A 5,781-nucleotide genomic window follows, 5' to 3' on the forward strand; every position below is an offset into this window, starting at 1 on the left:
ACGCCTCGCAAGGCTGCCGGTCCCCAGGCCCCGCCCCTGTTTCCCAGGCAACGCGGCCTAGGAAACGCTAGCGGGTGACCTGGCTTAGCTTCGGGGTCTGGGTGTGACCTAGATCCTGGTAGTGCGTGGCTTGTGACTTCGGACCGTCAGGCCAGGATCTGAAAACCCAGCGATAAAAAGACGAGAATACAGAAATGCTCAATTCTTGCTGAACGCTATCGGTAGGAGAAACGCCCAAGACGCAGTAGTGTCGCGGGGCAGAGAAAACAAGGCTCAAAATCCTAGGTTCTCCGGTGGGCTGTGCAGTGAGGCCGAGAGAGGTCTCGGTGGGTCCAGGAAGGGATCCATGGAGACCGAGAAGATACGGGCTGGCCTCCGGGCCTCAGAGGTCAGAGGAGGCCTAGGAGCCGCCAATTCTGGACCTGCCGGGAGTCAGGACTGCAAGGATCGTCCTCCATTGAGCATCTGCCGTGTTGCTTTCGCCTAGCAAGCATTTATGTCTTCTGCTATGTACTGGACATGCTTTTCTCAAATCTTCACATCCACCTGAACTGCCTCCATTTTACTGATGAGGAACCCAAGACTCAAAGAAGTTACGTGTGTAGCATAGTACGTGCTAGAGCCAGGATTTGAACTCAGATGGATATGTATCCTGAAAGCCCTGTGCTCTGTCAACTACAAAAGTAGCTCCTACTAAGGTAGTTGAATTCTACGAGGGCCTGTGACATAGAGGTTGCAAAGTAAAGTGCCAGCCTCCCTCGCCCCCCACCCCCACCCCCACTCAGTCTTTTTATTGTTTTTTTTTTTCAAGAAAACATTGGGCCAATCTGGAGCCATGACTGAAGTGGTAGAGCGCCTGCCTAGCAAGCACCCGGCCCAGAGTTTAACTCCATACTGCCGTAAAGAGAAAGAAAGAAAACACTGGGCAAATAAAACTTGTCCTCTGGCTATGTATGAGCTTGTACCTCTGACAGGAGAGAAGTCTTGGAGTCTTTTTAGACTCCCAGGTTCTCCAAAAGGCTGTGTGTGTACTGATATTCAGAGAGAGACACGGATTTTTCATCAAGTAATGTGACTTTTAGTAGGAGCCTTCTAATGTGACTGCTTTGTGGGCCTCAGTTTTTCTCACCTGAAAAAAATCAGGCTGGCTAATTACTAATGATCCTTCCATTTTTACAGGCCTGTGTTGCAGAAACTTAAAATTTAGCAGTAGAAAGAAGAGTGTGTCTGTAACTGGATATTAGTGCCAGCAGTGAGATCTTACAATATGTAAATGAGACCAACAATTCTACACTTTGCTTACTCTTTAGAGCGATCACAAGAATTGGCTGAAACATTTAAAAATACTAACTAACTTGTTTGAATAATGAAGCGTCCATTACTTATGGTTCCTGAATTCTCTTGCACTTTTGGGATTTGACACAGTACCATGTAATATAAAATAAAATGATATGTCATTTCTATTCTCAAGAGGTTTGGTTAAGGATACTTAAATTTTATCTACTACTGGTCACCCAAGGATTTACCTAGCTGCTGTTGATAAAGAGTTGAGCTCCCAAGTGTCATGCTCACTTTGACTGTATCTTAAAAAATATTTTCCATTGCAATTAACCAACAAGTCCTGGAATTTTGGACTATAAATTCATTCTTCTTTCATCCATTATATATTGGATTTGCACCATATAAAAAGCACTATACTAGGTACTTCCTTAAGATAATACTCCTAAAACTTTAGCCTTAGATTTTGGTTGAAAGAAATTTCATTTTTAAGAAAATTCTCAAATATTAACTAACACATAAGTTAACATTAAATGTATGCATGTATTCCCTTTGTATTCAACTGTGGGCTTAAAAAAAACCTTTTGCTTGTTCTCTGATATAGAGGAGACTGGAAGGTCAGGAAAAGAGCTCTGGGGAAGAAAAGAAGTTTGGCCAAGTTTAGCAGATTGGTAGAGGGTTTCCCACGAGGTTGATAGCAATTGATCAACAGATCTTAAAGTCTTACCTGATCAATTTCCAGGATGGCTGTTTTTGCCCTTTTTGCTGCTGCTGGGAGCATTCCAGGTGGGAATTCTGCCAACAGTGTTTCTATCAGTGCCACATATACACCCTTCCCTCCCTATCCTATTCCCCCCACTTCTTCATAAGAAGTTGAAGAAATTAAAGTAATTCCTCAAGGAGATTTCTAGTTTCATTTACTTGTTTTTCCTTTTTAATGCGTGTGCATCATCACTTAGCAGAGTGGTGACTAGGAGCATGAATAAGAATCTAGTCTCTCCAAAGGGATAACAATCTATGTGGGAGGGGTTAGTTATGTACAAATTGAATATCAGGTAGGATGTGAGTACCCTGACAGCAAAGTACAGATAAAATGCTCTGAGGATAAAATATCCAGCTAACGGATAACAAGTTTGATAAAGAAAGTGGAACTTGACGTGGACCTCGAGACGAGGAGTGTATGGTGTGTTCGAGGGCTAGAATGTGTCCAGTTTTCTTGGAGAGTGATATTTAGAAGAGCAGTTGGGGAGAAGGAAGAAGACAGAGGTTGGAGCTAGAATCTGAAGATGTCTAAATAGGGACTAATTGGGCTTTGATTCAGTAAGCAGTGTCATTGGGACAGGAAAAAAACCTGGTCTCTAGAAGACTTATCTTTTGCTGATGTGTATGACACAAGAAGTGAATTGGGATAGACTAAAAGTATGGGGGAAGTGGGAATGGAAATTATAGTAATAGCGTTTCCTGAGTGCCCACCATGTACCTACCATTGGAATATGCACTTTGTATACTATCATTCACATGGTAATACTAAAAGAGAGACACTATTTTGTCCAATTTGTAGGTAAGAAATTGAGATCCAAATGGATTTTATAAGGTGCTCCATGGCACTGGTCAAGAATGAGTGACAGACCTGAAATATGAACCGAAGTCATCTCTGGCTACTCTAATGCCTTTTTTACTGGACTATAATTTCTTCTTTTTCTCCCAAGAAGCTAGAATCAATTGGGTACACAAATCATTTTGTTTGTTGAGATGAAGAAGTAGAAAGTGTTCTAATGCTGATGTTTAAAATCTAATGAGCCCAGAAAAATATTTTTAATTAGAGAACGAGGTAGAGCCAGTGAGTGATAATGGAATCAGTGCAAAGAACAATTAGAGAAAGGGACCCAGGAAAGAAGAAAAGGTGAAGGAAAGAAGAGAAACCAGTGAGGGAAGAGTCAGTATAAGGGACCCAAAGAAATTGTTTGGCACAGAAGGAAAGGGTTGGGGAGAAGATAAGGGTGACTAGCAGTCTTGGTGGCTTTAGAGAACCCGACCAGAGTTAATATTTGCAAAAACTATTGCCAAGGATCCATATCATTGTAAGGACCCACAGAGTCTTCAAAAAGGCATTTGCTATTGCACTACTATATAGTAGTGCTACGGGGAAAGCAAGTTTGGAAGAGATTAAGAAATGATTGGTTTGGGCACTGTTGCTCACAACTAATTCCAGCTACTGGGGAGGTGGGAGATAGAGGATCACAGTTCGAGGCCAACCTAGGCAAAAAAGCATGACATACTACTGAAAAACAGCTTTAAAAAGTCTGAGGGCGTGGCTCAATTAGTAGAGCACTTGCAAAGCACACAGCCCTGAGTTCAAACCTCAGTACCACCAAAAGAAAGAAAAGAAATGATTGGATAATAAAGAATTGAAAGTTGCAAATACAACTATTTTGTCAAGAGATTAGTGATGACAAGGCAAATGTTGATGAGATATATAGCAGTGAAAGTGGGGTGACTATTCCTGCATTTGGGGTGTGGATGGTATTAATTTATGATAAATTAAGTGGACCTTTGCAGTATGAGTGAAATAACCAAACACATGTTGAGAACGTATATGAAGGAAGTTCCACTTTTCCAGAGACCGAAGAATAGTTTAGCATGCCTGGGCCAGAGAGTAAGAGGGGAGGATTGAGAAATGGTACTGCAAAGATAGATGAGGCTCAGCTTCTGAGGTCTATGACTGTCAGTTTAAGGAGTCTGGACTTTATTCCAAAGGCTCTGGAGAGCTGGGGATAAATATTAAGCAGGTAATCTTCATGCTCCATTACTGAGTCATTGCTGCATGTCAGTTATTTTCCTTCTTAAAGGAAATGTTAAGATTATTGGCTGTATTTCTGCATAAAGTGAACAGAAGTGAAAGTTTTGACCACATGGTCACCCACCACCTATCAGCAGACTACAATGATTGGAGAACCACTGAGCTGTCCTCCAAGAATAGAGAAGTGATGTCTGACACTTAGAGGCAATGTCTGAAAGCTCTTTTTTTCTTAAAGTAGATTCTTTTCTTTTTTTGTGGCGGGGTCTCTCTTGTAAGACCAGGCTGGCTCAGAATTCATGATTCTTTTGCCTCAGCCTCTCAATTCCAGGTATTACAGGCATGTACCACCATGCCTGGTTGTAGAAACTTTGACCACGATGTGCTGTGCATTTCCTATGGCTATTTTCTAAGAATTTAAAATTTGTTTAAAGAAATTTACTTCATGCATCTGAGCACAGTAGCTCATGCCTGTAATTCTAGCCACTCAGGGAGATCAGGAGGGTCAAGGTTCAAGGCCAGTCTGGGCAAAAATTTAGCAAGACCCCATCTCAACCAATAGCTGGACATAGTGGCACAAGCCTGCCTATGCAGGAAGAGTAAACAGGAGGATTGTAGTCCAGGCCAGCAGGAGACCCTGTGCCAAATATAACTAAATAAGGGCTGAGGGCATGGCTTCAGTGGAAGAGTGCCTGCCGAACAAGCGAGAGACCCTGAGTTCAAACCCCAGTACCACAAAAACAAAAAACAAAACAAAAAAAAAACATGAATTTATCGTGGAATTTGGGATGCAGAGAATATTCCTTTTTATTTACCTAAAGGTGTAAAAATCTAGATTGTTAGTCATATTTTTGACTTGTGTATAATTTTTACATTAACTTTGTGTTTCTTTAATAATTCTTTTTAGAGGAGTGAGATTTCAGAGTGACCTTTGAATGAGATGAAGGCAGTAGTTCCTTAGATGGGCATTGCTTGACATTATAAACATGGCCGTGGTCACTAGTGACACCCACAGCGTTCTACCACCCAAGCATTCTTCCCACTGGAGTGCTAATGTTAGCAGGAGCAGCTGGTGGGCATGAGCAGGAACGGGGAAATGCCCTGGGCTACAAGAGTCCATCCTAAAATCCCAGGTGGCCACACCCCAAACTAATGATTAAGATCGTGGCCCTATGTCCTCTTGATGGAGCCCACTACTCATACCATATCAGTATGACCCTCCCCTGGTGGCACTAAACTGGGGAGGGGTAAAGAGGATCAAATGCACAGGTACATACCTGCCCACACTCGGACAGTCACTGCACAGTTGTCAAACCATTGGCGAAGACTGCAACAGGAGGGCCTCAGTTTTGTACCACCTAGTAACCCCATTTTAACCCTACTGGATAAAATCCCAAGCCCTAACTCCAGACAGTAGACTCTTACATAACGTATGCCTCATGCTGCCTTTAGGTGTACTTTTGCTTTCTAATACATTGCTCTACTGTCTTCCTACTCTTCCTGGTTCTTTTGCTTCACCTGGGGCAGTACCCTGATCTTAACCATTGTACCAAGAACTGAAGAACACCTGGAACTACCCAACCACCGGTAACACTAAGACAACCCAATCATGAACACTTCTCTGTCTCCCGGTCGTCTTGTGGAAGGACCTCTCTGTATCTCACTTTCATGGCCTACAACATAAGGTACCTTTCTACCCCAGGTTT

This window comes from Castor canadensis, chromosome 17, assembly GCF_047511655.1.
Source record: "Castor canadensis chromosome 17, mCasCan1.hap1v2, whole genome shotgun sequence".
In the NCBI taxonomy this organism is placed as follows: Eukaryota; Metazoa; Chordata; class Mammalia; order Rodentia; family Castoridae; genus Castor; species Castor canadensis.